The sequence below is a fragment of the Pseudopipra pipra genome, chromosome 4, assembly GCF_036250125.1.
Source record: "Pseudopipra pipra isolate bDixPip1 chromosome 4, bDixPip1.hap1, whole genome shotgun sequence".
Lineage (NCBI taxonomy): Eukaryota > Metazoa > Chordata > Aves > Passeriformes > Pipridae > Pseudopipra > Pseudopipra pipra.
In genome coordinates this window covers 17,651,978-17,663,849 of record NC_087552.1, presented here as the reverse complement: position 1 = coordinate 17,663,849, position 11,872 = coordinate 17,651,978, and the positions used below count along the sequence as shown (strand labels likewise).

The 11,872-nt window shown below is 45.8% G+C and overlaps 1 long non-coding RNA gene across 1 annotated transcript in view; it reads right to left on the bottom strand.

The window, feature by feature from the left end:
• LOC135412873 (uncharacterized) overlaps positions 1-11,872 on the bottom strand; it is a 636,102-nt gene that overhangs the window by 583,248 nt on the left and 40,982 nt on the right. The gene's annotated exons all lie outside the window — the stretch shown is intronic.

Below are 11,872 nucleotides of genomic sequence, written 5' to 3'. Positions count from 1 at the left end.
TGAGCTGTGATCCATTTTCCACTAAAATGAGAGAGATTCCATGCTCTCATTTGAAAGAGAATGAGAGAGAATTTCCACTAAAATGAGGGAGATGAGCTGTGTATCAAAGGTCCTCCAGGGCTGCTCAGACATCTGAATGAACTCTGATGAGCTGGCAGGTGCCACAGCTGCCACTACAGAGGGTGGCAAACTAAGTATGAGATCTCTGAAGCTGGAAGAAGATAAGGAAAAGCTAGCTGTGCCCCATCCCTCAGGGGAACATGTACAGCATGGTACTGTAAAATTAGGATACCCTCTACGATTCTGGTTCTGCTTTGGGTTTTGTTTTGGGTTTTTTTTCTGTCTGATAAACATTACCCTATGTTAGATGAATCATCTGTTGGTGTGTACCTCCCACAAGATATTGTTATCCAACAGAATTGTGTGAGAAGTTCAGCTGCTGTTCCTCTTGCACTGCCACCTGTGAAAAAACAGGGCTGGTAATGGTCTCTGTGGACTGTTGAGGGCAAAGCTTGAGTGACATTTTGGCCACATTCCTGAAGAGAAGAGACCCAAGGCACAATTGAATCTACCTCAGCCTGTTCCACAGTGACAGCCCATTTCTCTTTTTCAGCTGTTGACGAAATCATAGATCTCACAGACGAATCTGCTGAGCCTGAAGTCATTGATCTAACTGGTGATGATTCTGCTGTGGTAAGTAATGAATGGCACACTTCTGTCCATCTTGCAGTCAAATTAGTTTTCTCCTGTGCTCCTGGGCCTATCTTCTGGCATCTAACTAGGTAGCCTGACCTCCAGGGTTGAAACACAGCTCTGATTGACCACTTTAGACAGAGTTACCAGTCAAATGCACCTCTGAACACATTAACACTTCCAAGTATCCCTTGTAGTGAAAAAGTAGTTTAAAAGAGCCTGTTGCTCCAGAACTTGGGCACAACATTTACCAGTCATTGGTAATGTAACAGAAGGAGATGCAATTTAAAAGGGAAGTTATTCCAGAGATCCTCATCATACAGGCCAGGGATTTAAAGAAAAAGAAAAGGAGAGGACAGGAAGACTTTGACTCCTCAAATATTAAGTGTTTACCTGCAACATCCATATAAGGTGCTCCTGGACACTGAGGTGTTCATCTAATAGGAAGTGTTCATGGCTATCACTGCTGAATTTGCCTGTTTAGGGCAGAAAGAGGGAAAGAAACACCTCCAGCCTAAATCCAATTGGGGAACTGAAAGAGGGGAGCAGGGAGGAGGGGCTACAGGTAGTTCTAAGCTGCCTCCATTTCGACCCCGTTGCAGCAGTGGGAGCAGAACCAGCAGCACCCAGCTGGAAACCCACTTGTTTCCAGTGCAGCAGATAATTCAGTTGTGCTACTGACCAGTGATGATGAAGAGGAACCAAGAGATAATGATGGGTATGTGACAGATGAAGTGTCTTTCTACAGTCGAATTTCTGACATAGGGTTGAAAAAGGTTGTTGCCCACAAAATCTGCTGCAAAATCCAGCAGAAACCTTTCTTCTCTGTTCGTGGAGTCATTAACAAATGGATCTTACACTGTGGCTTGAGACACAGTGAAATGCTTGAAGTACATAAAATGTCTTGAAATGGTTGTGTTGCTGGGCTGGGATGTTGCTAGATCAGAGAAGGGGATGTTTTAATTTCGGACACTTTATGTGTTGGTAACCCTCCATGCACAGTGAAATTAATGGCTGTGTGTTCTTTCTGGTTCTTCTAGCACACGGCCAGCAGCTACTGTTACCTCTCCAATTTGGATAGATGACTCCTCAGAGGTAAGGATCCACATGCTGTTATCCTTTCAGCTTTATGGGAGGGCAAAGAGGACAGAGGGGGATCTGCACAGCTCAGCTGGCTGATGTGGGATGCTACGGGCAGCTGGCTTGAGCACAGACCTTGCTTTGCAGCTCCAACTAGCACGTCCCTCCAAGTCACTTCTCAGGGGTGTACACACAGGGAGGAACCCTTGCCAAGATGGCACATCTGTGGGTTCCTTATTATTCTGGCAGATACTGACTGATTGCAGATACTCCAAGTCCTATTAGCCTGGTGCCAGTGCAGCATCAAACTTGAATTCTTTACTCCAAACCCCTATTGTGGTTTCCTTTCTCTGATGCAATGGGCTCAGGCAGGAATGACCCAGAGCACCATTCAATGTGTATTCCAGACGTTGTGGAGTTGTTTTCTGTATCCTCGTGTACTTCCACTGGTGTTGCAAAAATGAGGGCCCCGTTAATATTACTCCCACACCAAATGCTAAGGCTTTGTTCTCTCTTAGAATCGGCGAAAGTGCCCTGGAGGAGCCGTTAATTCCAGACAAGCTCCGAAACGAAGCAGGCTGCTGGCTTCTAGTGCAGGTGAGGCTTCAGCAGCAGAGCCAATAGACCTTGAAGAAAGTCGTGTGCTTTCTTTTGATCTTGGTAAGAACAGAAACTGCTTCTAGAGGTTTGACATACAGCTGAACATATGCTTTTGCCAGTTTCTAGGCCCTTTCCTGGGGAGGAAGGGAAACATGGGATTTTAGGAAGTGCCTAGTACGGCATCCCTAAACAACAAGCCTTCTCACAACCATTTGGGTTTGTTACTGAGCTGTGATCCATTTTCCACTAAAATGAGAGAGATTCCATGCTCTCATTTGAAAGAGAATGAGAGAGAATTTCCACTAAAATGAGGGAGATGAGCTGTGTATCAAAGGTCCTCCAGTGCTGCTCAGACATCTGAATGAACTCTGATGAGCTGGCAGGTGCCACAGCTGCCACTACAGAGGGTGGCAAACTAAGTATGAGATCTCTGAAGCTGGAAGAAGATAAGGAAAAGCTAGCTGTGCCCCATCCCTCAGGGGAACATGTACAGCATGGTACTGTAAAATTAGGATACCCTCTACGATTCTGGTTCTGCTTTGGGTTTTGTTTTGGGGTTTTTTTCTGTCTGATAAACATTACCCTATGTTAGATGAATCATCTGTTGGTGTGTACCTCCCACAAGATATTGTTATCCAACAGAATTGTGTGAGAAGTTCAGCTGCTGTTCCTCTTGCACTGCCACCTGTGAAAAAACAGGGCTGGTAATGGTCTCTGTGGACTGTTGAGGGCAAAGCTTGAGTGACATTTTGGCCACATTCCTGAAGAGAAGAGACCCAAGGCACAATCGAATCTACCTCAGCCTGTTCCACAGTGACAGCCCATTTCTCTTTTTCAGCTGTTGACGAAATCATAGATCTCACAGACGAATCTGCTGAGCCTGAAGTCATTGATCTAACTGGTGATGATTCTGCTGTGGTAAGTAATGAATGGCACACTTCTGTCCATCTTGCAGTCAAATTAGTTTTCTCCTGTGCTCCTGGGCCTATCTTCTGGCATCTAACTAGGTAGCCTGACCTCCAGGGTTGAAACACAGCTCTGATTGACCACTTTAGACAGAGTTACCAGTCAAATGCACCTCTGAACACATTAACACTTCCAAGTATCCCTTGTAGTGAAAAAGTAGTTGAAAAGAGCCTGTTGCTCCAGAACTTGGGCACAACATTTACCAGTCATTGGTAATGTAACAGAAGGAGATGCAATTTAAAAGGGAAGTTATTCCAGAGATCCTCATCATACAGGCCAGGGATTTAAAGAAAAAGAAAAGGAGAGGACAGGAAGACTTTGACTCCTCAAATATTAAGTGTTTACCTGCAACATCCATATAAGGTGCTCCTGGACACTGAGGTGTTCATCTAATAGGAAGTGTTCATGGCTATCACTGCTGAATTTGCCTGTTTAGGGCAGAAAGAGGGAAAGAAACACCTCCAGCCTAAATCCAATTGGGGAACTGAAAGAGGGGAGCAGGGAGGAGGGGCTACAGGTAGTTCTAAGCTGCCTCCATTTCGACCCCGTTGCAGCAGTGGGAGCAGAACCAGCAGCACCCAGCTGGAAACCCACTTGTTTCCAGTGCAGCAGATAATTCAGTTGTGCTACTGACCAGTGATGATGAAGAGGAACCAAGAGATAATGATGGGTATGTGACAGATGAAGTGTCTTTCTACAGTCGAATTTCTGACATAGGGTTGAAAAAGGTTGTTGCCCACAAAATCTGCTGCAAAATCCAGCAGAAACCTTTCTTCTCTGTTCGTGGAGTCATTAACAAATGGATCTTACACTGTGGCTTGAGACACAGTGAAATGCTTGAAGTACATAAAATGTCTTGAAATGGTTGTGTTGCTGGGCTGGGATGTTGCTAGATCAGAGAAGGGGATGTTTTAATTTCGGACACTTTATGTGTTGGTAACCCTCCATGCACAGTGAAATTAATGGCTGTGTGTTCTTTCTGGTTCTTCTAGCACACGGCCAGCAGCTACTGTTACCTCTCCAATTTGGATAGATGACTCCTCAGAGGTAAGGATCCACATGCTGTTATCCTTTCAGCTTTATGGGAGGGCAAAGAGGACAGAGGGGGATCTGCACAGCTCAGCTGGCTGATGTGGGATGCTACGGGCAGCTGGCTTGAGCACAGACCTTGCTTTGCAGCTCCAACTAGCACGTCCCTCCAAGTCACTTCTCAGGGGTGTACACACAGGGAGGAACCCTTGCCAAGATGGCACATCTGTGGGTTCCTTATTATTCTGGCAGATACTGACTGATTGCAGATACTCCAAGTCCTATTAGCCTGGTGCCAGTGCAGCATCAAACTTGAATTCTTTACTCCAAACCCCTATTGTGGTTTCCTTTCTCTGATGCAATGGGCTCAGGTAGGAATGACCCAGAGCACCATTCAATGTGTATTCCAGATGTTGTGGAGTTGTTTTCTGTATCCTCGTGTACTTTCACTGGTGTTGCAAAAATGAGGGCCCCGTTAATATTACTCCCACACCAAATGCTAAGGCTTTGTTCTCTCTTAGAATCGGCGAAAGTGCCCTGGAGGAGCCGTTAATTCCAGACAAGCTCCGAAACGAAGCAGGCTGCTGGCTTCTAGTGCAGGTGAGGCTTCAGCAGCAGAGCCAATAGACCTTGAAGAAAGTCGTGTGCTTTCTTTTGATCTTGGTAAGAACAGAAACTGCTTCTAGAGGTTTGACATACAGCTGAACATATGCTTTTGCCAGTTTCTAGGCCCTTTCCTGGGGAGGAAGGGAAACATGGGATTTTAGGAAGTGCCTAGTACGGCATCCCTAAACAACAAGCCTTCTCACAACCATTTGGGTTTGTTACTGAGCTGTGATCCATTTTCCACTAAAATGAGAGAGATTCCATGCTCTCATTTGAAAGAGAATGAGAGAGAATTTCCACTAAAATGAGGGAGATGAGCTGTGTATCAAAGGTCCTCCAGTGCTGCTCAGACATCTGAATGAACTCTGATGAGCTGGCAGGTGCCACAGCTGCCACTACAGAGGGTGGCAAACTAAGTATGAGATCTCTGAAGCTGGAAGAAGATAAGGAAAAGCTAGCTGTGCCCCATCCCTCAGGGGAACATGTACAGCATGGTACTGTAAAATTAGGATACCCTCTACGATTCTGGTTCTGCTTTGGGTTTTGTTTTGGGGTTTTTTTCTGTCTGATAAACATTACCCTATGTTAGATGAATCATCTGTTGGTGTGTACCTCCCACAAGATATTGTTATCCAACAGAATTGTGTGAGAAGTTCAGCTGCTGTTCCTCTTGCACTGCCACCTGTGAAAAAACAGGGCTGGTAATGGTCTCTGTGGACTGTTGAGGGCAAAGCTTGAGTGACATTTTGGCCACATTCCTGAAGAGAAGAGACCCAAGGCACAATCGAATCTACCTCAGCCTGTTCCACAGTGACAGCCCATTTCTCTTTTTCAGCTGTTGACGAAATCATAGATCTCACAGACGAATCTGCTGAGCCTGAAGTCATTGATCTAACTGGTGATGATTCTGCTGTGGTAAGTAATGAATGGCACACTTCTGTCCATCTTGCAGTCAAATTAGTTTTCTCCTGTGCTCCTGGGCCTATCTTCTGGCATCTAACTAGGTAGCCTGACCTCCAGGGTTGAAACACAGCTCTGATTGACCACTTTAGACAGAGTTACCAGTCAAATGCACCTCTGAACACATTAACACTTCCAAGTATCCCTTGTAGTGAAAAAGTAGTTGAAAAGAGCCTGTTGCTCCAGAACTTGGGCACAACATTTACCAGTCATTGGTAATGTAACAGAAGGAGATGCAATTTAAAAGGGAAGTTATTCCAGAGATCCTCATCATACAGGCCAGGGATTTAAAGAAAAAGAAAAGGAGAGGACAGGAAGACTTTGACTCCTCAAATATTAAGTGTTTACCTGCAACATCCATATAAGGTGCTCCTGGACACTGAGGTGTTCATCTAATAGGAAGTGTTCATGGCTATCACTGCTGAATTTGCCTGTTTAGGGCAGAAAGAGGGAAAGAAACACCTCCAGCCTAAATCCAATTGGGGAACTGAAAGAGGGGAGCAGGGAGGAGGGGCTACAGGTAGTTCTAAGCTGCCTCCATTTCGACCCCGTTGCAGCAGTGGGAGCAGAACCAGCAGCACCCAGCTGGAAACCCACTTGTTTCCAGTGCAGCAGATAATTCAGTTGTGCTACTGACCAGTGATGATGAAGAGGAACCAAGAGATAATGATGGGTATGTGACAGATGAAGTGTCTTTCTACAGTCGAATTTCTGACATAGGGTTGAAAAAGGTTGTTGCCCACAAAATCTGCTGCAAAATCCAGCAGAAACCTTTCTTCTCTGTTCGTGGAGTCATTAACAAATGGATCTTACACTGTGGCTTGAGACACAGTGAAATGCTTGAAGTACATAAAATGTCTTGAAATGGTTGTGTTGCTGGGCTGGGATGTTGCTAGATCAGAGAAGGGGATGTTTTAATTTCGGACACTTTATGTGTTGGTAACCCTCCATGCACAGTGAAATTAATGGCTGTGTGTTCTTTCTGGTTCTTCTAGCACACGGCCAGCAGCTACTGTTACCTCTCCAATTTGGATAGATGACTCCTCAGAGGTAAGGATCCACATGCTGTTATCCTTTCAGCTTTATGGGAGGGCAAAGAGGACAGAGGGGGATCTGCACAGCTCAGCTGGCTGATGTGGGATGCTACGGGCAGCTGGCTTGAGCACAGACCTTGCTTTGCAGCTCCAACTAGCACGTCCCTCCAAGTCACTTCTCAGGGGTGTACACACAGGGAGGAACCCTTGCCAAGATGGCACATCTGTGGGTTCCTTATTATTCTGGCAGATACTGACTGATTGCAGATACTCCAAGTCCTATTAGCCTGGTGCCAGTGCAGCATCAAACTTGAATTCTTTACTCCAAACCCCTATTGTGGTTTCCTTTCTCTGATGCAATGGGCTCAGGCAGGAATGACCCAGAGCACCATTCAATGTGTATTCCAGACGTTGTGGAGTTGTTTTCTGTATCCTCGTGTACTTCCACTGGTGTTGCAAAAATGAGGGCCCCGTTAATATTACTCCCACACCAAATGCTAAGGCTTTGTTCTCTCTTAGAATCGGCGAAAGCGCCGTGGAGGAGCCGTTAATTCCAGACCAGCTCCGAAACGAAGCAGGCTGCTGGCTTCTAGTGCAGGTGAGGCTTCAGCAGCAGAGCCAATAGACCTTGAAGAAAGTCGTGTGCTTTCTTTTGATCTTGGTAAGAACAGAAACTGCTTCTAGAGGTTTGACATACAGCTGAACATATGCTTTTGCCAGTTTCTAGGCCCTTTACTGGGGAGGAAGGGAAACATGGGATTTTAGGAAGTGCCTAGTATGGCATCCCTAAACAACAAGCCTTCTCACAACCATTTGGGTTTGTTACTGAGCTGTGATCCATTTTCCACTAAAATGAGAGAGATTCCATGCTCTCATTTGAAAGAGAATGAGAGAGAATTTCCACTAAAATGAGGGAGATGAGCTGTGTATCAAAGGTCCTCCAGTGCTGCTCAGACATCTGAATGAACTCTGATGAGCTGGCAGGTGCCACAGCTGCCACTACAGAGGGTGGCAAACTAAGTATGAGATCTCTGAAGCTGGAAGAAGATAAGGAAAAGCTAGCTGTGCCCCATCCCTCAGGGGAACATGTACAGCATGGTACTGTAAAATTAGGATACCCTCTACGATTCTGGTTCTGCTTTGGGTTTTGTTTTGGGGTTTTTTTCTGTCTGATAAACATTACCCTATGTTAGATGAATCATCTGTTGGTGTGTACCTCCCACAAGATATTGTTATCCAACAGAATTGTGTGAGAAGTTCAGCTGCTGTTCCTCTTGCACTGCCACCTGTGAAAAAAACAGGGCTGGTAATGGTCTCTGTGGACTGTTGAGGGCAAAGCTTGAGTGACATTTTGGCCACATTCCTGAAGAGAAGAGACCCAAGGCACAATCGAATCTACCTCAGCCTGTTCCACAGTGACAGCCCATTTCTCTTTTTCAGCTGTTGACGAAATCATAGATCTCACAGACGAATCTGCTGAGCCTGAAGTCATTGATCTAACTGGTGATGATTCTGCTGTGGTAAGTAATGAATGGCACACTTCTGTCCATCTTGCAGTCAAATTAGTTTTCTCCTGTGCTCCTGGGCCTATCTTCTGGCATCTAACTAGGTAGCCTGACCTCCAGGGTTGAAACACAGCTCTGATTGACCACTTTAGACAGAGTTACCAGTCAAATGCACCTCTGAACACATTAACACTTCCAAGTATCCCTTGTAGTGAAAAAGTAGTTGAAAAGAGCCTGTTGCTCCAGAACTTGGGCACAACATTTACCAGTCATTGGTAATGTAACAGAAGGAGATGCAATTTAAAAGGGAAGTTATTCCAGAGATCCTCATCATACAGGCCAGGGATTTAAAGAAAAAGAAAAGGAGAGGACAGGAAGACTTTGACTCCTCAAATATTAAGTGTTTACCTGCAACATCCATATAAGGTGCTCCTGGACACTGAGGTGTTCATCTAATAGGAAGTGTTCATGGCTATCACTGCTGAATTTGCCTGTTTAGGGCAGAAAGAGGGAAAGAAACACCTCCAGCCTAAATCCAATTAGGGAACTGAAAGAGGGGAGCAGGGAGGAGGGGCTACATGTGGTTCCTAAGCTGCCTCCATTTCGACCCCGTTGCAGCAGTGCGAGCAGAACCAGCAGCACCCAGCTGGAAACCCAGTTGTTTCCAGTGCAGCAGATAATTCAGTTGTGCTACTGACCAGTGATGATGAAGAGGAACCAAGAGATAATGATGGGTATGTGACAGATGAAGTGTCTTTCTACAGTCTGATTTCTGACATTGGGTTGAAAGAGGTTGTTGCCCACAAAATCTGCTGCAAAATCCAGCAGAAACCTTTCTTCTCTGTTCGTGGAGTCATTAACAAATGGATCTTACACTGTGGCTTGAGACACACTGAATTGCTTGAAGTACATAAAAGGTCTTGAAATGGTTGTGTTGCTGGGCTGGGATGTTGCTAGATCAGAGAAGGGGATGTTTTAATTTCGGACACTTTATGTGTTGGTAACCCTCCATGCACAGTGAAATTAATGGCTGTGTGTTCTTTCTGGTTCTTTTCTTCTAGCACACGGCCAGCAGCTACTGTTACCTCTCCAGTTTGGATAGATGACTCCTCAGAGGTAAGGATCCACATGTTGTTATCCTTTCAGCTTTATGGGAGGGCAAAGAGGACAGAGGGGGATCTGCACAGCTCAGCTGGCTGATGTGGGATGCTACGGGCAGCTGGCTTGAGCACAGACCTTGCTTTGCAGCTCCAACTAGCACGTCCCTCCAAGTCACTTCTCAGGGGTGTACACACAGGGAGGAACCCTTGCCAAGATGGCACATCTGTGGGTTCCTTATTATTCTGGCAGATACTGACTGATTGCAGATACTCCAAGTCCTATTAGCCTGGTGCCAGTGCAGCATCAAACTTGAATTCTTTACTCCAAACCCCTCTTGTGGTTTCCTTTCTTCAGCAGCCGTTCATCTCACATGGATTGTTTATGGCTATCACTCTGTTTATGGCTGAATTTGCCTCTTTGGGGCAGAAAAAGGAAAAGATTTGGCTGCAGCCTACATCCAATTAGGGATCTGAAAGAAGGGAGCAGGGAGGAGGGGCTTCAGATGGTTCCTAAACTGCCTTTGTTTGTACCTCGTTCCATCAGTGGGAGCAGAACCAGGAGCACCCACTTGTTTCCAGTGCAGCAGACAATTCAGTTGTGCCACTGGTGAATGAGGATGAAGAGGAACCAAGAGATAATGATGGGTATGTGACAGATCAAATAACTTTCTAAAAGTCCAATTTCTGACATAGGGTGGAAAGAGGTTTTTGCCAAGGCTTTGAGTTCTGCTTGATTCTGTGCAAAACTCCAGACCTGGGATGTAGTGGCCTGTCTGGAAGAGAACTAACTAAAAAAACCCAAAAAAATCCAGTAAACCCCAGAAGAAATCTTTCTTCTCTCTTCATGAACTCATAAATGAATGGATCTTACACTGTGGCTTGAGATACACTGAAATGCTTGCAGTACATAAAAGTTCTTGGAATGACTGTGTTGCTGGGCTGGGTTGTAGCTAGATCAGAAGAAGGGATGTTTTGATTTCTGACAATTTATGTATCACTCACCCCTGATGAGTGGTGCAATTAACAGCTGAATTTTTTTCTTGCTCTCTTCTCTCTACCACAAGACCCAGTGCTACCCTTACAAATGTGCTGTACCAGGATTGCTTCCTAGGGGTAAGAATCCACATGTTGCCACCTTTTCATTTTCTGTGGGAGGGGGAATGGAGCAGGGCAGGAGCTGCATAACTCATTTGGCTAACATGGCATGCTAGAGGCAGCTGGCTTGAAGCACAGCCCTTGCTTTGAAGCTCCAAGTAGCACATCCCTCCAAGTCACTTCTCAGGGGTGCCTGTAGAGGGGGATCCCTCGCCAAGATGGCACTGGGAGATCTGTGGGTTCCCGATATTATAGCAGTAATGGACTGAATGCAGACATCTAAGATCTATTTGCCTGGCACCAACACAGCAGCCAGGCTTGAATTCTTTACTGCAACCCCTCCTGTGGCTTCCTTTCTTCAGCAGCTGTTCATGTCATACGAGTAGTTACGGATATCACCCTTGAATTTGACTGGTTAGGGCAGAAAGAGGGATAGAAACACCTCCAGCCTAAATCCAATTGGGGAACTGAAAGAGGGGAGCAGGGAGGAGGGGCTACAGGTAGTTCTAAGCTGCCTCCATTTCGACCCCGTTGCAGCAGTGGGAGCAGAACCAGCAGCACCCAGCTGGAAACCCACTTGTTTCCAGTGCAGCAGATAATTCAGTTGTGCTACTGACAAGTGATGATGAAGAGGAACCAAGAGATAATGATGGGTATGTGACAGATGAAGTGTCTTTCTACAGTCTGATTTCTGACATTGGGTTGAAAGAGGTTGTTGCCCACAAAATCTGCTGCAAAATCCAGCAGAAACCTTTCTTCTCTGTTCATGAAGTCATTAACAAATGGATCTTACACTGTGGCTTGAGACACACTGAAATGCTTGAAGTACATAAAAGGTCTTGAAATGGTTGTGTTGCTGGGCTGGGATGTTGCTAGATCAGAGAAGGGGATGTTTTAATTTCGGACACTTTATGTGTTGGTAACCCTCCATGCACAGTGAAATTAATGGCTGTGTGTTCTTTCTGGTTCTTCTAGCACACGGCCAGCAGCTACTGTTACCTCTCCAATTTGGATAGATGACTCCTCAGAGGTAAGGATCCACATGCTGTTATCCTTTCAGCTTTATGGGAGGGCAAAGAGGACAGAGGGGGATCTGCACAGCTCAGCTGGCTGATGTGGGATGCTACGGGCAGCTGGCTTGAGCACAGACCTTGCTTTGCAGCTCCAACTAGCACGTCCCTCCAAGTCACTTCTCAGGGGTGTA